General features: G+C 39.2%; 1 protein-coding gene across 2 annotated transcripts in view; it reads right to left on the bottom strand.

Moving 5' to 3' along the window:
* LOC308689724 (uncharacterized protein) overlaps positions 1-24,128 on the bottom strand; it is a 461,468-nt gene that overhangs the window by 30,140 nt on the left and 407,200 nt on the right. The window lies entirely within an intron of this gene.

Genomic DNA, 24,128 nt, shown 5'->3' with positions numbered 1-24,128 from the left:
AAAATAGTGTGCAGCAAAATTAAAAAAAATTACTAAACCAATACTGGTTGAAAATGTAGTTTGTGGTTGTTTAAATACACTCAGTCATGAATATCTAAATGACAAAAGGTTTATTTTTGTTTTTATTGTTTATACATCATATTGTTCACCATGGCTGGTAATCACAATTGCCTCCTTACTGTATCGTTTTTGGATCATACCTCTTTCTTCCAACTTCATATCCAATTCAACCTGTAGAATTCTCATTTTCATTTCATGTTCTTCCTTCAGATATTTCATTTTTTCCTCATGAAATTCTCTGGCTAACTTTTCATGGATGGTCATCTTGCTTGTTCTCTGCTGAAAGGTGGTGGCAGCATCTTTTCTCAGGGATGCAGGAGCAGATGTGGAAGGCACACACTCACTGTGCTCTGCCTTTTCCAACCCGTTCAGATTCCTTTCTTCTGTGGGGAAAAACAGAGGCACAAATAAATTCACATGATCCTTACAATGAAAGAAGAATAAAAAATGACAGAGTGGAATATATGTACCAAAGGAAGAAATCAATTTCTTTCTAACATACCATTTGTGCTCAGATCTTCATCTGAACTGTTCAAGTGATCATCATCTGGTATACCATCCAGAGGTTGCTGGTGTTGTATTATTCCAGACAGCAAGTCACTCAATTAATCAGTTTTGTCTTTATTTGGTGGTCCACCACCAGTAGTAAATCGCTGTCTTCTGATCTCTGCATTCTGTTGTTTTAAAGCCAGTTTAAGGTTCTTCCACAGAGTCTATACAGGCAAAAATCATTCATTATAAATTGTCCCAAAAATATGAATATGAGAAATGAGCAATGATAATAATGAAGAAATCTCACCTGAAGTTGTTGTATTGTTCTTGTGGTTGCATTTTCATTTGCATTAAATTCATTGCAAATTGCATTCCAAGCACTCCTTTTCTTTTGCTCACTAGCAGTAGTGTGGATTTTACTTTCAATAACTGGATGGTTGGTCAAAATTTGTTTCAGTAGTGTTTTTTCATACTCACTGAAGTTTTTGGAACGAATTCTTTTTGCATCTGCCATTGCTTTGCGTCAAAATGTACACCGATAATAATGTTTTCTGGTCCATTCCAGGTTTTTATGAGCACCATCAGCCCAACAGCATGCGCTTATACTCAACTTAATCAGGTCTATCCCAGGTGTTTTCATTTAAGCTTACTTAATTTACTCCAGGACTCTGTAGTCTCAGACTAACTAAGCTTATTTTAAGCCACGTTCATGAAAGGTACTTAAATGCCCCAGTTTAACTAGTACACATTAAAGGGATACTTCACCTCTGGGAAGATGAATGTGTATTTAAAATAGGTCATTTAAGTAGAAGAAATGTGGAGAAATTTTTGAATTTGGAGCTTTCTAGACTGAGAAAAGCCAGAAAATGTATTTTTGGCTTATGTGGATGAAAGACAACAACTCCCAGAATGCACTTGCTTCGCTGCCTTAGAAGGCCACGCCTACCGGTTAGAGAGCACAGTTGAAAACAACAAGGCTAGCCTATGTAAGTGATGAGTTTGCCAGGGATTTAGAGACCCAAAATGTCCGGGATTCGGCTTTTGCGTTCTACAGTCGCCATTCATCATGTTTACTGTGGCGAGCAGGACGAGGCTGACGGCCGCGGGAGAACGGCGCGAGGCCGGTGGCTTCATTACTGAGACGCGCCGGGTCTCGCATCTCTCACGGAGGAGCGGGAATTTTCTTAGCAATGTTAAAACGCACATCAACCGATCACATGTTTAGCGTTCATGTAAACACTACAGTCAGATTCACCGATCGGAATTAATTCAGTTAGATTGAAACGAGAGGTGTGCATGTAAACAATGAATGGCGACCGCAGAACGCAAAAGCCGAATCCCGGACATTTTTAACAGTCTCGCCCGCCGGACAAGTCCGGGAAAAGGAAGATGGTAACCCCTACTTACTCAGCTTTCTCCTATTATTCAGCTTTCTCCACAGAACAAGAGCATGCTAGCTTAGCTTCCAAAGAAAGACGGCTGATACTGTGTACATTCTGTGAGTGAGATCCCACCCTGTATGGGCGGGTTGAAAACATGCGGAACAACGCCATCTACTGGCTGTAGTCTTTAGCCTCTGGACAGAAAATCCTCCGATGACGCAAAATGACGAATTTTGCGTCATCGGAGGATTTTTTCCAGACAAAAAATACATAAATCTCTCCTCTCAGGGGGATATGAGGGGGGAAAGCATGGTAATTCGAAAATACTACTGGTTTTCTACTAATACAAAGCTTAATGCTAAATCCTGAAGTAACCCTTTAAGGCTTAGTCCTGGCTTATGCTAAGCCATGTCTGTGAAACCGGGCCTATATTGTGACCAAATCTGTTTTGATAACCGACTGCCACACTGCAGTTCAGAAAGTCATGCGTTAGGAATATAAATCAATACAGCATGAGTATGACCTCTGACACATTGTGAAGTCTATCAAAAAACGATGAAGAGTTGTTTGAGTGGATCAGAATGGTCACAAACCAAATCTGGTTTTGTGTCACAACATGTCAGGGTAGTGTGAAGAAGTTAAAAGAGAAGTGGATCTTAATCCTGTATCACATTCCCAATGTGCACACTGGGTATCTGGTGAGACAATGACCAAATGTGAGCGCCCTGCACACACCCCTGAGGAAGAAAGTAAGCGTCCATGGCTCCTTCATAGCTCTGCTGCCTTTTCAGTTTTCTAAATTTCATATTATTGCCATATCAGAGACTTGGCTCAATGAGAACAGAGAATGTGACACCAAACTCGATGGATAAGACCTTTTTAATGTGAACAGATCAAACAGAAAAGGAGGTGGTGTAGATATAAATGATCTTCTCCCTGTCTTTACTACACTGCAACACTTTTTTCAAAATAAAAATACAAAGAAACAAGAAGCATATAGTCTAAAACGACTCAAAACAACAGCCATAAAAGCCTTTAAACAAGAATTAAACATTTTGGGCCGGTTTCCCGTATGGGGATTAAGCCTAGTCGTAGACTAAATGTCATTTTAAACCTGGATTTATTGAAGTAGCTTTCTCACACATGGATTACAATAGTCTCAGACTTGCACTAGTCTAGACTTAAACAATTGGATTTCTAGAAGTAGGATTTGACCTAATTCAGATCTAAATGAAGTCTTAAATTAAACCTGGTCAGAAGCAGGTTTAACCTCAGATTAAAAACTTCTTGCCTCAAGGCTCACGTCCACAGTAGCAGAAAATGGATTACCTCAACTATTTCAACGACAATCAGAGACCACCACCAAGACCAGAAAGAAGGTTGCTGAATGACAGGAGCAACCCACTAAATGATTTTGATGATTTACATTTTCTTGACCGTTTCCGTATGTCAAAGGAAAATGCAACAGAAATAATTGGTTTGCTGCAGCCCAAGCTTTCAGGTGACTTAGTCAGGGGCACCCCTATTTCTCCTTCCTTACAAATATTAATTACCTTAAGGTTTTTGGCATGTGGAACCTTCCATTGTGAAACTGGGGATTTGTGTGGTGTAGGTGAATCAACAGTGTGCAAAATAGTACACAAAGTCTGCAGTGCTATATGTGAACTGAAAAAGGATTTCATCAAATTCCCAAATGCTGCTGAACAGGCCACCTACAAGGTAGATTTCTATGAATATGGGAACTTCCCTGGAGTCATTGGTTGTATCGATGGCTGCCACATTCCCATCAAGTGTCCCTCTACAGCAGATGCTGAGGAATTCAGAAATCGTAAAAACTGGTTTTCAATAAATGTACAAGGAGTGTGCACTCCCACTATGCAGTTCTCCAATATTGTTGCACGTTGGAAAGGTTCAACTCATGACTCAAGGATTTTCCACAACTCCTCTTTGTACGGTCAGTTTGAAACAAGACAACACTCTGGAATTCTACTTGGTGACAGTGGGTATGCACAGACAAACTTATTGTTCACCCCCTTATCTCCATCCAGTCAGACCAGAGCAACAGCGCTATAACCAAGCTCACATGCTCACCAGAGAGCTAATAGAGCGCATGTTTGGTGTATGGAAGAATCGTTTCCAGTGTCTCCGAAATACACTGTGGTTTGAACCTAGGAGGTGCTGCATTGTTATTATTGCAACAGCAGTGCTTCATAATTTTCTTAAACAGTGTGGCTGCCCAGACCCTGATATTGAAGATGATGATGACCAACATGTTGTCACATGTCTGTCCTGTCTTGTTCTGCACTTGGGTGTCTGTTATGTTGAGCCATGTGCTTGTGTTATTGTTAGCCCCGCCCTACTTGTTATCTGATTATTGTTTGAGTTCTCCCACCTGTTCCCCCTGATTAGTTTCCCTTTATTAGTTCCCTCTTGTTTGCAGTCTGTGTGGATCGTTCTGTCATGGTAGTCAAGGAAAGCGAGGATTCACTTGCAGGAAAGGAATTTATTTAAAAAAATAATAAACAAGAACAGAACAAAAAACTCCCTCGTGGGGGAAAACAAGACAGGCCAAAAACTCAAGAACATAACATGGGGGAAACAGAGACAACGATCCACCATGTTATGTTCTTGAGTTTTTGGCCTGTCTTGTTTTCCCCCACGAGGGAGTTTTTTGTTCTGTTCTTGTTTATTATTTTTTTAAATAAATTCCTTTCCTGCAAGTGAATCCTCGCTTTCCTTGACTACCATGACAGAACGAAGTGAATCCTCGCTTTCCTTGACTACCATGACAGAACGATCCACACAGACTGCAAACAAGAGGGAACTAATAAAGGGAAACTAATCAGGGGGAACAGGTGGGAGAACTCAAACAATAATCAGATAACAAGTAGGGCGGGGCTAACAATAACACAAGCACATGGCTCAACATAACAGACACCCAAGTGTAGAACAAGACAGGACAGACATGTGACACATGTCCCTATCGCTGAGCTAGCCAATGACAGAAATGGACTTGCTTACAGAGATGCTTTTGCTTTGCAGCACTTCTCATAAATGAGCCTTGAGTGATACATAAATGATTGGCATAGACAGGTAAAAAAAAAAATCATGAAATTATTTATTTAACTGAGATTTTGTTCCAAAGACAATTGAAACTGCTGCTGCTTCATGTCTCTCTCTTTCATAGACAACTCAAGATGAAGAATTTTCATTTTGACTTCATGTTCTTCTTTTAAATATTGTAATTTACATTCATGGAACTCTATGGCAAGTTTCTCATGAACGTTCATCCTTTTCCCTCTTGACCTGCTGCCTGGATTAGAGACTGCTGGATGCTGACTGAGGCCCTGTTTACACGAGAACGCTCGCGGGTGAAAACGTAAAAATATTTTATCAGATGTGCCTTTCGTTTAGACGGCGACGGCGTTTTCGGGGCTTAAAAACGCAAAAAAGTGAAACCACCCTCCAGAGTGGAAATCTTAAAAACGCTCCACCGTGGCGTTTCCGTCTAAATGGTAAAAACGCAAAAGTTTACTAGACAGTGAAGGCACCGATCAGTGCTTCACATTGCCACCTAGCCGCCTGGAGTGCATACTACATTGAATTTCACACACTTTTGCGTCACCGTATGCACGCAGATTTCCCCCCGATAACGCTCGTCTAAACGCAGAATAAAAAGTGATCACTTTTGCGTTTTCTCTTCAGATCGTTTCCGTGTAAACGTAGCCTAATGCTACTGCAGGAGACTGGATGCTGCTGCATGTTGGTGCTGGCTGCTGCTGGATTCATTTGAGCATCTTGACTGTTCCCTGCGCCCCCCAAGTCCTGTGTCAAGATCAGGTCATCTTTGTATGGAAAAAAAATGTAGGTCAAATTACATTTGACTTCAACAATAAAGGTCATTACATAATTTTTGTTACAAGACATGACTTACATTTAATTATGTTGGATGGGATAGCACATGTTACTGTAAATGAGACGTGTCCTATCAAATGAGTCTTTGAAAGATTCCTCACCTGAACTGTCCAAATGGTCATCATCTGGAATACCTTCCAGGGGTTGCTGACTTTTAATAATCCCAGCCAACAAGTCCCCCTACTCCTCTGTGTCTGGTGGAACTGGGAGTCCCCCAACTGTCTTGAAACGCTCTTGACGCGTAGCAGCAGTTGTTTTTTTCAGGTTTATTTTTATGTTTTTCCACAGGACCTTTACAAGATAATATATACTCTGAAGTAGGAGTTCTATATAATATTGTTTTCTTTTTACATTTCATTAATGAAAACATTTATAATTGACTGATTTGTAAGAATGGGGCAACAATAAATTTTACCTGAACTTCTTGGAGTGTCCGTTTGGTTACTTTTTCATTTGAGTTGAATTCATTCAATATGGAAATCCATGCCTTATTCTTCTTGTTTTCTGTACCTGAATCATTCTGTTTGTTTTCAATTACAGGATAGTTTGATACAATTTGTTTAAAAAGGGTCTTCTCAAATTCACTGAAGTTTTTTGACCGTTTTCTTCGGCCTTTATCCATTTTTTGGTTAAGTGTAGTGACTCATGTTCAGAGCCGCCTTAACCTAATGTTAGGCCCCGGGGCTGAGAGGTTTTGTAGGCCCCCCATCCCCTCTATTTATAGAGTCTCATTTTAAAAAAGTGAAATATCTAGGTAATCTACATCACATAATGCATTAGATTCTTTCGAGACCTACAACAGTGAGTTTTTTTTTTTTAATATTGTTTTCAATTTTAATATTGTTATTAACAACATATCACTGAGCAAATAAACACAAGAAACTTTATTTAACAACCACACACAGCAACTAAATTTCAACTTTATGCAAATGAGAAGCGATTTTCGCGAGCGACAACCAATAGGAAAGAAGCCTTAAGTGGAGCTCAGCTCCCGTCACCGTCTCGAGTGCAGGAGAGACAGAAGAGTTCGAGGGCGATTTCACTGTTTTATATGATTTGACAGTAACTAAACACAAACATGGATATAATAAAATGATGCATGGAAAAGAAACTGTCGACAGTGTCAGTGAGTTTATTCTGGATTTAGTGCGTAAATCATTTTGTTTACAAATGAGATGCTTTGCAGTTGTTATATAGCCTACATGTTAAAGATTTTATTTTGGATAAGTTCATTGTGATTATATTGGCTGGGTTTATAAAAGTTTATAAAATTGAAAGGATCATTGCTTGGTGCATTTGGAAACAAAGCTTGTCTATTTCTAAATGTAATCGCGTGCATCGCTGATGATTATAGGCTACTGTGTGTTGAAAAAAACGTCGATTAAACACACTCGCAACAGACACCCCAAAGCGGAGACGTTAGCGGCACTGAGCGGACACGAACCGCAACGCCTCATTCGCGCCGCGGGACCTCTAGACGCGCGTAAACGCGTCTTTGCATAGACTTAACATTGAAATCACTCGCGCCAGACGCTCTTTTCGCGTTTGGTGTGAACGCACCATACATAACAATAACATTAGAGCGACAGCACTACCAACGTCCACAAGCGACTAGCGACATACAATGACAAATCTGACAAGTTAAAACAATATGACCTTTTCAGCTCATCATAAACCTGAACATGGGAGGCCCCTGAACTTGGGAGGCCCCTGGGCTTCAGCCCAGGTAAGCCCGTGCATTAAGGCGGCCTTGCTCATGTTCCACACACTCCTTAAAACTAATGAATTACAAGTATTCCATACCAGGTTTTTATAGCAACCTCTCCTTAGCCACATGTGCATGCCATTAATCTAATCGGGTTTCCAAAAGATGATCTCACTTGTCCTTGATTACCTTAATCTGAGACTCTGTAGTCTAGAACTAGTTAATCCAAACTTAAGCAACATCTCAGAAAGTCAGTTGTTTAGTGTGGATTAATTTAAGTAGAATTAGCCTAGTCCTGGTTTATTTTAAGCCCTTAACGGGAAACTGGGCCACAGACTTGGAATGAAGTCTACTTAACTAATGATCCAAATGAATCTTATGATAAATAAATTCTTGTCTATTTTTATCCACCTATTCAATAAACATTGTCCTGTGCACATGCAAAAGCAGTCAAAGTATGAAACCCAAACCCTGGATCACTAATACTCCTTTTCCACCAGCATGAACCGGGTGCTAGTTCAGAGCCAGAGCTATTGCCAGTTCGGAGTTGGTTTGACTAACGAGCCTTCTAAGAACTGGTTTGCCTTTCCACAGGTTAGAGAGCTGCCACAGAGCCAGATATTATGTTACTGTAAACATCTCATGTTGCCCAGAAACGCTACCGCGGCAGCGCCAAACACAAGCACATCAAGCTTGTTCGAGATGCATCAGCTTCTCGCAGACCGATCGGCGCATGACATCAAAGTACTGCGAGAGCGATCCAGAAGCAAAAGGAGTCGTATGCTCTCCAAACACTCCGATCAGTCCACGCCGCTCCGATGCATCTCCAACAAGCCTTCCATCATCAATGGTGGTCTTTGTGTTACTATTGATGCTTATGGATTTGCGAACCTACATCGGCATCCAAACACAGCGAATCCAACGCGTTCGTGCAGCTCGTCGTAACTTGCATAGGCAGAGATTACAATCGAGCTGCCATTAGCTCGATTAGCTGCTATTTTAAAAATGTCGGTCACAAGTTTCTGTTCGTCTTGCTGGTAACCCCGCCCTCAGCCCCTGATGCAAGCAGTTCTTACTTCTAGCCCAGCAATGTTTTGGTGCTACTTGTGGCTCGTTTCCACTGAGCGGTACGGTAGGGTATAGTACGGTACGCAATTATTTCCGTTTCCACTGTCAAAAGTTGTGAATGGTACCAAAATGTTGAACCATACCGTACCACTTTTCCGGAACCCTTCCATTGGGGTACCTAGCACAGTGGTACGGTACTAAAGGGTGGAGCTAGACTCACTGCAGAACGTTGATTGGTTGATCGAGTATCGTCACTTGCGCATGCTACAAGGGGAATGACAACATAAGAGGTGCCATTTTTTAATATTCAGTTGAAATACAATACTACTGTTATTGTGTCACGAAATGTAAGTTTTTCAGGCGAGAATGTAGTTGTTTAAAGCTCAAATCTGTGGTTTATTTATAAAGATGTATGAAAATTTGATCCAAGTTGTAAGATCCATTCCAGGTGATCACTGGGCGCTCGGCGCTCATGTACCCTGCTTGGAACAGCCTTTCCTTGGCTAGTCCTTCTGATGTTTGCCGCCGACTCTGTGGTGGTTAAACATGAGATATAATTCGTCTTGTGTATATCTAATGGGCGATCTTTGGTCTTGTGAATCTATAATTTGTTTCCTGGCCAATCGTTTTGGCTGAGGGCTAAGTGAAATTTCATAACTTTATATTTAGGCTATTTAACTTTACCGTTGTAACGTTAGACTAGAGCGCTTACTTTGTATGTTTGACTGAATTGTTTGCTTTATTTCTTATTGTATAGCTTCTTGTACCTTTCACTTATACTTTTATAATGGCTAATATTGATAAAACTGAAATTTAACAAAAAGAGACAGGGTTGAGTTTTGTCATTTTTAATTTTATTACAGTGAAGATGATCAGAGTACAAATGCACATTCTGCCTGAACCATATTAATAAGTTTAATATTTTTTTTTTAATTTAAACGAAAAGAGGCAGGGTTGTGTTTTATATTTCGTTTTGTTATAAATAGGCTAACGTTATGCATGCAGTGAATATAATACTCGTTACCTGAACCACATTTGTGTGGCTATAATGTTTAATATTTCTTTAAATGAAAACGAAAAGTGGCAGTGTGGTGTTTTATAAAATATTTCGTTTTATTGTTGCCTAAAATGTACATACAGAGATAACCCGAGTAGCAGAGCGAGCTGAGTGACGCTTTCAAGAACGCGCTGTTCCATTTGCAGGATTACCAGACTCGTGTCCGCGGGAGTCATTCTCCTGAGTTGGACTTGGCAAGTCTTGGTATTGAGAAACGCCTAATGTCAGCGCTTGGCTTCTTGTGACAAACATGCCGAAAAGCAAGAACAAGATCTGCTGTATGTCATCCATTGTTGTTTACTATGTCGCTTTCTTCTTTGCGCAAAAAATGACGCCGATCGCTTCTTTCTGGCATAGGCTACACCACGCCTATCAAGTAAGGGTTACTGTTGGCGGTGGAAACACAAGCCGGATCAGGGCTTTGCAGCCCTATATCTACTATAACCACACTATGCAAGTTTGCCAAACCGGGTCGCGTTTCTGTAGTTTGAATGAGACATAAAAAAACTACAAATTTGACTTGCTTTACGTCAAGCGTTACAATAGTTGTCAAGTTACTTTTTGGATTTCGCACATCAGTACTGCCTCTAACTTGAAAAAGGGCTTAGTCAACAACGGACACAGGAATGGTCTCAAAATGGCTTTTACTTTCTCTTCAATAAAGTTGTTACAATCTTTATTTGCAGTCTGTTGATTTCATTCATATCACAATAGATTGGAACAGATGAACTTTGCAGTTAGATTAGTCTTGAAACAGTCATTCAGTCATTTAGTAGAAAAGCTCAAGCTTAAATTAGGTTGATAACCTTTAAAGAAGAAGAAAAGAAAAGAATACAATTCTTAATTACAGTCAAATATTTGACACCCTATGCATTAACATAATATATACATCTTTAACAGACTTTTAAATTCATATATGAATCGTATGCACTCTAATGCAGACTTATCATACTCAAAGTAAAATGTCTCAAACATGTAAACATTACAAATAACACACAAGATGGCAATCATCTGAATATAAATTAATTTAGCTTCAAACAGTCTTCCTACCAGCAGCGTCTTGGGTTGATCAATCACTGATGTGCCTCCAATTCCTGTCGTACTCATTTACTCATACCTCATAACTTTTTCAGTTACAAAGTTTTTCCTCAAAATGAGATAAGCTGGATAAAACCACAGGACAAGCGCTCTCACTGACCTTTGCTTCTGCTCGTGTTTGGCATTTTAATGCTCTAATTACAAGCGCACCTGATAGAAATTTAGCGAGCTGAGTTCGGCTTTTTCCGACGGATGACGTCATCTGGATGACAACGCTCTTCGTGGCTTTCCGTAACATGAGTAATCAGTTCGGCATACAAGTTTTTTCTTTTCAGTCGTCCCCAATAATGTTTGAACTAATATAAATAAATGTGTTTAACTTCACAATAGTAGGGATGTCCCCACTTTTTGCAGAACGAGTCCGATACCGATACTTTGATTTTTGGTACTCGCCGATACCGATACCGTAACCGATACCTGAATTTTCACTGCATTTTTAATTTTTAAATGTATTAGTAGATAAACCAAAAGAATATAAATCATATTAGTTGGCTTAATTTGTTCATCAAATATATATTTCTTTCAGTTATTTTCATGCTTAGTTAAGCCTGCTAAAATGCATTGTATGAGCTTCTGTTACTGTCACTGTTCATTCTATTGCTCAATCATATTTTATCTTTCATTTAATAGCCACAGCAATATTTAGAGCTGCTTCAGCAGGGCTCAGTGCTGAGGATCGGGTCAGCGGTTCAAATGTTTGTCAAAACCAGTGAAATATCAATTATTTAATCCAATTTTGATATTACAAAAACTACCAGCATAATTAATGTGAATTTAAAACAAGCAGTCAGTAACAAAATAAGAACAAACAATCGAATTACAAAAAGGACAAATAAATACAATAGAACAAAGAAAGACAAATGAAATAAACAGTGTTTTTAGAGTTTTTCGGGTAGATCTAACTTGTACCGAAATTTCAAAAAAGTAATCAAATGTGAAAAAAGCATTCATTACTGTATAAATTATATATAGATGGATATTTTTGTAAAGTTGAAAAGGGTAGCCTATTTAGTCAAGAGCAGTGAGTATTTCTTTGTCCTTTGTTTGATTAACATTAGACTGCTGCTGCCCCTTTAAGACCGAACGCACCGCACCGACCGCATTTGAACATGCTACGTTCATTTGAGATATAACCGACTTTATTTACTATAGGATACTCGCCAAGACAGGCGTTATTACACAATTTTGTGTGAATTCGTCCGTACAAGCGCAAGATGTGAAAGACTATTTAATTCAGTATTCGCGCGCTGAGACGCTGCTTTGGATGTTTGCGTTCATGAAACTTGACCTGCACACGTCCTGTAATAATGTAGGAACCACTCGTTATACTTAAATCAGGTAACAGTTCATGTTTTACTTTACTTACATTTAGTTTTCATCCAAATAACATGTGCTGAGTGAGTGAACGATCAGCAATCAAGAGCATTCAACAGAAGTGCGCTTGCTCGCACTCTCTCTCTCTCTCTCGTCAGTTAACGTTAATAATAAGCTACCTGATGCCTCGTTTTATTTTCTTTGCCATTGACATCCGACTGAACAAACTTTCCACTGATGTCTGTTTAAAGGGATGTGCTCGACCAGCTCGCGAGTCTATGCCTCACAGTTCACCTCCACAAAGCACTCGCGGCGGCCAGTTTCGTTTTGCAAAATGTACGTGGTATCGGTGCGTGGTATCGGCGAATTTTTATGAGTACGAGTACGAGTATATGAGGACAGTATCGGCCCGATCCCCGATGCCAGTATCGTATCGGGCCATCCCTACACAATAGTCATTATTTAGTTTTTCTTCGTTTTGATGTCGCAATACATCATACTTTCATGAAATCATGTAACATACTCTACCTTGTCTGTGGACATCGTTCATTCCAAAGCCGGTGCTATATAAACAGCGAGCTTCCAACCTGTACTGCCCTACAAAGGCAAAAGACCTTAAGTCGCTAGAGTGTGGAACTGAGAAAAATTACTTTAAAGATTTTTAGTTGTCCCGCTTAATTAATTATAGGTAGGACACTGGAAATTTGGCAAATAGATGTTTTAGTAATGGAAATTATATACATAAAAAAATCTTGAGCTCAAACTTGACTTTTGACCACTATTTTAAAGTTACTGTACTCTGCCTTTGTATTGTCAGCAAAAAGTGAGAGGTCATACCAAGGCAAAAGGCAGTAACTTCCACATTATCAATATTTAGTTGCTGATCACCATTAACAAAATCATTATAGTACACACCTGTATAAAATCTAGTGATCATGGCATTTATTTTGTATGATTTACAATTATTTATAGCCATCTACTTATTGCTATCCTGTGCTTTGGTTGCATTCTGATGGCATTATTAATACATTTGACATGACAAAATACCTCCTATTAGTCCAGCGTTGACTCGACCGCGTTTAGGGCGGGGCTGAAGGCGAAGTTTTGGCACTCTGCCAGCTAGTTTGCGAGCTTTAATTCATGGATGTATTCATCTGATACGGCAATGTGTAACGTTTTTCTGTCAACTCTGCATAATCCTTCGCGATCGTAATCGCACGTTTGTCGATGGAGCAGACCATACTAAATGTTCTGACCGCTCTGAGGACATCAGAAGTTAGAGCGACTGATGGCAGCTGTACAAAGTACACAGTGACAGGATACACCGTAATTTTAATTTTAATGGACATTAAAACAAAGGCAGATAACCTTACAATCTGGTAGGTAGCATTATTTGATTGAACACCGGCACCGTAACTTCATATTGACGCGCAGCTAAACAAAGGCAGAGCACCGTAACTCGTAATTTGAGCGTTCCAAAACAAAGCCAAAGAGCGGTAACTGATGTTACGGTGTTCTGCCTTGGTTTCTCATGGGCTTTTGGAAGTTACTGTTAAGACAAATCATTATTTTCTCGAAAAATAAACGGAATTGATTCAAGATACTTATACACATGATAAAGAAGGTCTTGAATGTGCCAAAAATATAAATAACTTATTTTCGACCAAAAACGAAGTTACGGTCTTTTGCCTTTGCACGGCAGTGTAGTAGTCAGCTGCAAATATGGCTTGACCCCAAATTCTAACAAAAGGTTTGTCAGTGGTTTATCAGATGTACTTAAAAATATACTAAAAGTTTACCAAAGTTTGACTCCAAGAAAGGCCCCATTTTCAAAATGGTGGCCGTCAGGTCCTTAAAATGACCATTACTACTTTGTATTCCTCCTAGACCAGGAATACTGGTGCCTGATACATGTTTTGGCCATGTAATATTCTAATTAGCATATTTGCATGATAGATAAGTGATTACAAGTACAATTATATATTAACCCTCTCGGGACGGATTGGGCGGTACCGCCCAAAATGGCATACTTTTACAAATGTGTAATTATCTTAAAAACTATTAATGATAGAGAGATGCGGCCGTCTTCCTCAGATTCCGCTGAAAACAATGGTATATGGTATACACACTTCCTTGTTGCGTAATACCACTGCGTATTGCGGCCAATGAAATCGATGTTGTTAGGAATATTCCACGCGCAAAGACCAATGGAAAAATTGCCGCTGGGAGGAATATTTTTCTTACCCAATCAGAGGAAGGTTACCATGACATATTCTAGCTAATCAGAGGACTCTGTAGCCTTGCAAGGGGTGGTATTATAGTAAATGATATGACACAAACAGCGTCGAGTGGAGAAGGAGACAGAGAGCGAACGGAGCGGAGTATTACACACAGAGATTTATATGAGAGAGAGACAGAATGATTATAATATTTATATATACTGTATTAGCAATATTTAATATGTATAGCATATTAGCAATTATAGCATTATTATTTTATTGTTTTAGCACTTGTATGATGGCAAGCAGTAAAAGATTTACCTCAGAACAAGCTCTGGAACAATTACTGGAAAGTGACGAGGAGAAATCCGAGGCTGACAGCTTTTTGAAAAAACGCTGTTTATAAAGTTCATTATTTCATTGTTCTTTACACTTTTGATTGAACAATTACAAATATCTGTCTAGCAAAGGGTTTGAAAAATATATTTTTTGTTCAAAAACGGTTCACTATTGTTGTATGCGGTGTGATTTTCAGTAATAAATGACTAAAATAAAATTGTCGTTTTTGAAATTCTCTAGTTTATTGTACATTTTTTACTCATACTTCCTTTATAAACACATTACATGCATTCTTATGTTAGCTTAGGGTCTTCTGAATCCATAGATACCAAACACATGGTGTTCCATCTCCATTACATATGGTTTATAAGCCCAAATGTAAAAATAGAGAAAACGGACCAAAAAGGGCTTAGTCCCCAGAGGGTTAAAGCAATTGGTTACAAGCATATTTATGCGAAACATAAGTACAATTTCCCTTAAGTATTTGCATATTTCTCCTTTTTCATATCGTTTTGCCTAGCGTTGGTGGTTTCTGTGGTTCATAACCATTGTTTTAATTCCAATAAAGAATACATTTATTAGAACTGTGTGGTACTGTAAAATGGATTCCACACTCCCTCACTCTGCAAAGGACTGCAGGGATTAGTTTGACCGGAGGGAATGCATTCAGTCTTAACTTCGGCCACGGATGAGCAAGAACATCTATCCCCAGAGGCGTCAGATGAGACAGGGAAAACCACAAGGGGCACTGCGTCGAGCTCTGTGACGCAAAGAGGTCCACCTCCGCCTCACCGAGCATGCTCCAAATTTGAGCCACTGTTTGGCGGTGCAACATCCACTCGACAGAAAGTCTGCAGCGACATTCACGTCCCCTGGAACGTGAACTGCTCTCAGCGAAAGAAACCTGTCTTGAGCCCATAGCAGGAGGCAGCACACATGCCTGTCAAGGGTGTGCGACCGTGAGCCTCCCTGGCAATTTAGGGGACACTGTCGGTACACGATCCGTTCCACCTGCACGATCTGTTCTACACACTGGCCCCAGTGCACAATTCATGATGGCGGCTGTTAATACAAACCGGCTAATATCTAGTAGATTTCCTGTTGGCAGAGGCTGCCGTCAAGGCTGTCCTCTCTCACCTCTCTTATTTTCTTTGGTCATCGAACCCCTGGCTGCAGTAATGAAGGCAAGTACAAGCATACTGGGTATTAGAGTTCGCTCAGATGAGCATCGTATTTCACTTTATGCCGACGATGTGTTATTATATTTTAAATACCCTGAGACTTCGGTTGATGCAATTCTTTCCATTATCGGAGAATATAGCACATTTTCAGAATATAAAATAAACCTAAATAAATCTCAGGCCTTGTACTTGTATGCTCCCCCTGAAGCTGGTTTGGGTTCCCCGTTTCACCTAGCTCCCTCTAGTTTTCAATATTTGGGAATAAATATTACACCCGATTTGTGTGATTTATTCAAAGCTAATTACACCCCATTAATTACCAAAATTAGTCAGGACTTGTCCGACTGGTCAAATCTCCCCATTTCATTTCTGGGCAAGGTTAATGTAATAAGGATGAACATTCTTCCCAGGTTGAATTTTCTATTTCAAAGTTTGCCCTGCTATTTGACTGTTGCTTTCTTTAAAAAAATAAATTCTATCATATCAAAATTTATTTGGAATAAAAAAAAGCCTAGACTCAAATTTTCTACTTTACTGAAACCCAGAGAACTAGGAGGGGTCTCACTCCCTAACTTCCAGTTATATTTTTGGTCTGTCCAGATCAAAAATATGATAAATTGGTTTCTTAATAGAATGGATTCACGGTGGGTCTTCGAGATGTTTCCCAAACTTGTTATGTACTTTACCATTTATTTACAGTGTACATAAAATTGAATCAGTGTCCAATATTTATACGGTCTCAAACACTCTCCTGGCTTGGAAAGATGTTTTGAAGTATCTGAATATTCCATATATTTTATCTTTAAAATCTCCTATTTCATCCAATCCTGATCTACCCCCTGCTATTCAGAACATTGGTCTTCGATCATGGAGACTGAGGGGAATTTTGGAGCTTGACCAGTTATTTGACAAGGGCAATCTGAAATCATTTCAGTTATTAAAACAGCTATTTAATTTACACAATAATGATTTCTACAATAGAATATAGAAAAACAATTGCATTCTTCAATTTCCCTCAAAAGGAAGATTTCTGTTTTTTATAATATTTTATCTAATGTCGGGCCTTCCTCCTCTCACCCTCTGAAATCGATATGGGAAAAAGACTTTGAGACAAATTTCAGTGATGAGGCGTGGCAATCGATCTGCTCCGGTGTCTTTTTTAGAGGGGCTTCAATATTGAATCACGAGCAAAACTTTAAGTTCATTTACAGGACTTATTTAACACCGGTTCGTCTCCATAAGATTTTTCCTAATGTTTCCCAATTTTGTTTCAAGTGTAAGTCTAATATTGGCACAGTGATGCATATGTTTTGGAGCTATGACATGATCAAGGTGTACTGGAAAGAAATACATAAAATTGTTCAGAGGATTACTGGTAAATCTTTTGCTCTATCCCCGAGTATCTATCTCCTGAATTATAAAGTGGAATTACACCTCAACCATGATCTAGAATGTGTTTTACATCTTTGTACCTACTTAGCAAGAAAATGTATACTCCTGTTGTGGTCCACTCCTCATGTCCATTCTGTTAATATGTGGATGAATCAAATTGCTATTTTCCTCCCTTTAGAAAAGCTAACTTGTGACTTACGGCGGAGGTCTAATGATTTCTGGCGTATTTGGTCCCCTCTTTGGAACTTTTTTTGAGAATGAATGTTGAATGTCTTTATTTCTTCACTCTTGTTTTTTTTTTTTTTTTGCTATTACCCTTCACCCAATACTTTAACTACCAGTTGATGGATGATTGTATGTGCTGCCATGAGACACCTGTACCACGGTTTTGGTATTGTAAAACTACAAAAACAATTATTTAATAAAAAAATAAATTAAATTAAATCACGAAGAGGCACAGGGGAAACAAAAAAAGCCTTTTGAGGCAAAGAAAAGGAAAGGGGTTCGCCAGTGCTCAGTTAAGGCAGGGGACGAGGTCCTAATTGGGGAGCCCAAAAAGAAGGTGAAGAAGGGAAATTGTTTACAGGATCTCCACCAAGGGCCATTCACCCTCACATCCCTGACAGAGAAGGGTGTGGAAAGTGTGGCTATGTTAGGGAAAATACAGAAAGTTAATGTTGCGCAGCTAAGGCCCTACTTTCGGCCACAAGGTATTGTAATAATCCTACTTGGTGACATAGCAAATATAAACATGACACTTGACAATGACGATTAGTATTTACTTTCCTGTTGTGTAGATCATAGCCATGAATCTGAGGGCAGCCAAACCGATGCAGATGACATTGGACTGGTGGACCAGCAGTATGCCAATAAAGGTCCACTGTGGTCCAAGAGGTTGTGTCCTCAGCAAGAACAAGTGGTGAGTGCCAAACTAAACTGGATAGTTCACATGCACAGCTTGTTGGTGTGCTTTAAATAATAAATGCATGATTGCTCATTCCTATCAGGGATATTTTTTATTTCTAGCTGACCTATGTGCTGGACAGAACACGTCCAGCAAAAGAAATTGTTGTTCTGGATGGCCCAGTTTTTTTCAGGGTACTCACTTTTGTGAGATGTATGTATATGAAATGCAGACATACAATTTTATTCAGGGAATGGATGTCCACATTGCTGACCTATTTGAAGTCCCTAAATGGAAACTAAGGGAACCTAGTTTGCCTGTAAGTTGCATAATGTGTTGACAAGTCCATACACCTCTTTAAGTGAAGATATGTCCAAGGAGATCTGAACATAGTTTTTTTTTTTCATAGGACAATGTGGAATCTAAAGATATCATCATTTTGCCAGCATGGTCTAGGGGGTCACAAACAGCAAGCCACTACATGCTTTGTGTACAGTTACATTGTTTTTTAGTTTTTCCTCTGTTTTTAAACCAGTTGGTGATGACAGTAATAGGGTATGTTCTTCACAGGTGTTATTAGTTATTAGTTAAGGAGGCTATTTTTCTGGACTCATTATGTCCAAATGAGTTTGGAGATGAGAAATACAAAACCATATTTAGGTTTGAAACGCATAAGCTGAGGACATTAGCAAAGTTTGACCTGTGACCGATTAAGGCTAACACAGAGAAAAGAAAGTGCATGTAGTCACATGCTACTATGGGAATTAAAGTTAATACATGATAGGGGCCGTTTTCTACATTTTTTTTTCATCCAGTTAAGCCTGAACAGCACTCTGAAAATCTTCAATCTGATGACACTGTGTAACAGCCTTAACAAATACAGATCAAACTGAGTGAAATGGACTGATATCCTGTTCAGGCAAAGCCTTGTTCTCTGGCTTTAGGTTTGATGAAAAGCCTTGTTCTCTGGTTTTATGATTGAGTAAAAGCCTTGTTCTCTGGCTTTAGGTTTGATTAAAAGCCTTGTTCTCTGGTTTTAGGATTGAGTAAAAGCCTTGTTCTCTGGATTTAGGTTTGAGTAAAAGCCTTGTTCTCTGGCTTTAGGTTTGAGTAAAAGCCTTGTTCTCTGGATTTAGAATTGAGTAAAACCCTTGTTCTCTGGCTTTAGGTTTGAGTAAAAGCCTTGTTCTCTGGTTTTAGGATTGAGTAAAAGCCTTGTTCTCTGGTTTTAGGATTGAGTAAAAGCCTTGTTCTCTGGCTTCAGGTTTGAGTAAAAGCCTTGTTCTCTGGTTTTAGGATTGAGTAAAAGCCTTGTTCTCTGGCTTTAGGTTTGAGTAAAAGCCTTGTTCTCTGGTTTTAGGATTGAGTAAAAGCCTTGTTCTCTGGTTTTAGGATTGAGTAAAAGCCTTGTTCTCTGGTTTTAGGATTGAGTAAAAGCCTTGTTCTCTGGCTTTAGGTTTGATTAAAAGCCTTGTTCTCTGGTTTTAGGATTGAGTAAAAGCCTTGTTCTCTGGTTTTAGGATTGAGTAAAAGCCTTGTTCTCTGGCTTTAGGTTTGAGTAAAAGCCTTGTTCTCTGGCTTCAGGTTTGAGTAAAAGCCTTGTTCTCTGGCTTTAGGTTTGAGTAAAAGCCTTGTTCTCTGGTTTTAGGATTGAGTAAAAGCCTTGTTCTCTGGCTTCAGGTTTGAGTAAAAGCCTTGTTCTCTGGCTTTAGGATTGAGTAAAAGCCTTGTTCTCTGGTTTTAGGATTGAGTAAAAGCCTTGTTCTCTGGCTTCAGGTTTGAGTAAAAGCCTTGTTCTCTGGCTTTAGGATTGAGTAAAAGCCTTGTTCTCTGGTTTTAGGATTGAGTAAAAGCCTTGTTCTCTGGCTTCAGGTTTGAGTAAAAGCCTTGTTCTCTGACTTTCGGATTGAGGAAAAAAACTTGTTCTATGGATTCAGTTTTGCATAATTTTTTCCAGACAACTTGCAGGAGCAATGGCTAATGGACCGTGGGTGGAGAAGACGGGCAAAGATTTTGATGTAACTTTGCTTACTATGTAATTTTGCCATTTCATTTTGCTCAGCGGACACTATATATGGTTGTCAACATCACATCTGAGTAACTGTATATTACTTTCCAGCCATTTCCAGTTCAGTCAGATGGACAGAGCTGTGGGATATTCATGCTTATGGTAAACTTATACAATTTCTACTAAATTTTTCCTGTTTGTCCTAAATCTCCGTAATCGTTATTTTTCTCTTTAACAGTATGCCCTCTGCATCTGGACTGGTGCCATGTTTCACTTTTTGGATGTAAGTTGTAATTCATGGAATGTATGTATCCAAGAATGTTAAAAAACAAACAATGCAAGACTCCAATATTACATGTGTATTACAGACTGACATACCATCTATTTGGAAGTGGTGGTGTCTCCACATTCTGGAGAAATTCTCGATCGCAAGGTAGGACACATTTCAAGCAGTAAAACATTGGTCTGCTTTACAATTATGCTACATTAAAAGTACCATACTTTTGAATAGGCATGGGCAGAACTTCGGGCAGCGCTTTGCCTTCTGGACAGAGGGTTCAAATCAAGTGGGTTTATTGTCATTTCAACCATATACAGTACACTGTGTATAGTGAGACAAAACAGCACTTCACCATGGGTCAAGTGGTGTTACATTTTAAGGTATATAAGAAATCATTTGGGACAGGATACATTTAATGCACACAGGCTAAAAAAATAGTGCACAAACATTATTACAGTGCATCCGGAAAGTATTCACAGCCGTTTACATGTACACCAATAATGCGATTTTTTCCAATGATCAGAGTAAGGAGTTAATCGCAGTAAGATGTTTACATGACTGGAGCAAACCTCTTTACTTCTACATGCAGTTTTTATTTTCTGATTATTCACATATAGCCCCATGCAGAGCACAAATGATGAACTCATTTATGGTCCACTGTTTTAATTTACGTACGTTAAATAACAAACGGGTTCTTATGGACGTATTTTGTTATTCTGTGCCGTGATGAAGACAGAAATATTATGTCGGTGCCTGTAACAGTTTTATCCACTGCTGTCACGTTATTTGAGCTGTTTCTGGATGAAGGCAGACTGCTGAGTTCAGGGAAAACTTCCTAATGTCAAGTTTAAAATGAATACGCGCTTAAGGTGCGTGACAAAAACACACGCGCACTTCAGTTAGTGCGATTAAAGTGTTTACATGGCCGCATACTGCGATTAAAAATGTTGTACGCCACCTGTTTTAATACAATTATAGTTGATGCGATTATGAGCTTAATCACATTAAGGATTGTGTTAACATGATGTAAAGTATAATCGCAATATTGCTAAAATCCCATTATAATCGCATTATGAGGGTGCATGTAAACGTGGTCAATGTTTTCACCCTTTGTTACATTGCAGCCATCTCCTAGAGACATTTGTTCATTTATTTTCTTCTTAATCTACACTCAGTACCCCATAGTGACAGCAAAATACAGAATTGTTGAAGTTTTTGCAAATTAATAAAAAATAAACTGAAAGGCCATGTTGCAGGGTTAATTTTTCAATGAATTTGTGCAATTTGCTTGTTGGTAATAAACATTTAAACTGTTATCCATTGTATTTTATGTTGTTGGGTATCACAGAACGGAATATAATACAAAAAAGTAGGTATTATCTTACAGCGGTTTGCAATGATTCTCCTTTCCCCCACAATGCATTGCATTACGTCACCTTGGGGAGAGAATTTACCAAAGCCCGCCTTGAGAGCATTGAGAGTGACTAGAGAGACGAGTAGTAGACGAGAGTATTCAGATAGCGCAGATTATAGTTAAGTAGATAAATACATAGATATAGATAGATAGATAGACAGATAGACTAGATATATAGATAGACAGACAGATAGATAGATAGATAGATAGATATATATAGATAGGCTAGTATAAAGAGAGATAGGCAGACAGCCAGATAGCATAACGTTAGCATAGATAGCTAGCAGCTAGATAGATAAATAGATAGAAATATATAGTAGGTAGATTGACAATGGTGAACTACTGTGTTTGTGCTGGGTGTAAAAACTCTACCCAAACAGGACACAGGGTCCATGGTCCAGGGTCCTCCACTACAGTCATGATCAGTCTGACTAGAGCCCTGCATTTCAGCCCGAGCCCGACGGGCCCCGACTTTTTTACGCCCCTAGGGCCGGGCTTCGGGCCAATTTTCACATCATAGTTCACATGCGGGCCGGGCCTCGGGCCTTTTTTGGGTTATCCTTCTTTTTATATTTTTAGACATTAATTAAAAAATATATGAGAAGTTGACGTCGACGATAGAAAAACAAACATAGAAAGACATTTCATAACCTTCATAACTTTTTATAATCTTATAATTTCACTGACATATGATTGACATGACAGTCTCACGCACGCACGCACGCACGCACACACACACACACACAGAAGGTTTCCCGTCAGCGCAACCAACGATTCACCTCATGTGCAAATAATGGAGAATATTAAGAGAAATATCGCGAGTGATAGAAGAGAGGACTGGGTTAAAACCTTCCACTGTGGATGCTATTATTTTTCTCCACGATGCTCTGTAAGAGACTGTTCTAACTTTTCGTTTGATTGGACTTTATTTTCGTTTAACTTGGAAACTACTGGAGTTTTTCGCTTTTCGTTTGATTGGACTTTATTTTCGTTTAACTGTTGGAAACTACTTCTGTGGTGCATTTTTGATTTTTGTTTTTGATTTATTTCATTAAATTTGTTTAGATTGACTATTGCTCATTTCGTTTGCGAGTGCTGTTGCGAGCAGCCTGAGCCTGCCTCAGTATTTAAAAAAAATACTCACTGTGGTTTAATAAATAAACATTAAACTAACTGTCTGTGTGATATGCTTGAAGTGTTTTATATCTATGGATTTTATTGTAGCCAAGTAAAGTATTAGCGTTGATTTGAGAGGCTAAATTGATCAAACATGTTTTCCTCGCTGTTGGCTCGGCTTGCTTGGTCGTCAATTTTTTTTTTTTATGCTCCAAACATTTGTCTAAATTAGCTTAATAAAGAAATGAAAAGAAAAGAAACATAACTAACAAAACGGACATATTTTAATGGCAGTCTGCCACTGTAAAAAAAAAAAAAAAAAAAACGGGCTCGGGTCGGACTCGGGCTGATAATTCTCATGAGCTGTCGGACACGGGTCGGGCTAGGGCCTGAGCGTCTCGGGCCAGGGCCGGGCTCGGGCCTAGATTTGAGGCCCGTGCAGGGCTCTAAGTCTGACATCAGAAAAGCACATTTCGTGATTCATGAATATGAACCAAAATAAAAGTGCAATGTCTAGAAGCTTGTCATATTTAGCTAGTAGCGCCTAGATATTTAGCTAGATTGCGCCTTGGCTAAAGTTAGTGTTTGGATCACTGGTGATAATCAAGCGACTTTCACAACAGTGTGTGTGTGTTTGATTTAGCTGCTTTATTTAAAGTGAATGGAAATTGACTATTACGGTTTTCTTTCATATGTATTTAACCGTGATCGTGTTGCTGACCATTTTGGATTTCTTTGCGCAAGATGTTGACAGATGCCTCGACTCAGAGTGTCGGTGCTATGATAGATGACCCCTTGCCCTCCTCCTCCACTTGTGACACAGAGACAATGTAATTTGAAGCCCCCTGGAATGTCTCACGGTAAATCTTGGGTATTTCTGGGATGATTCAATGTTTGAGTGGTTGATATGCTGTCTAAAACATACGTTGCCAAATTCTATGCATGCAGGACATTTCCATACACGTTGATGAAATTAAAACCTACACCAAAACATAACCTCTTAGATTTGCCATGATTGTCATATGTGTGGGTATGTTTACTGCCTCTGCCATAGCTGTGCAGGTGAACCTAAAGCCCAAGATGGTCAGTGTGGGGACTCAAATGACTTTCAGGATGCAAACTTCCACTCCCCTCACAAGTCCTGAACAAACTGATGAAGAAGAGGATCCCTCTGTCATCATCAG

This window comes from Scardinius erythrophthalmus (genome assembly GCF_964197995.2).
Source record: "Scardinius erythrophthalmus genome assembly, chromosome: 4".
Classification (NCBI taxonomy): Eukaryota; Metazoa; Chordata; class Actinopteri; order Cypriniformes; family Leuciscidae; genus Scardinius; species Scardinius erythrophthalmus.
The sequence above is the reverse complement of the archived record's forward strand: the minus strand, read 5'-3'. Positions and strand labels throughout refer to the sequence as shown.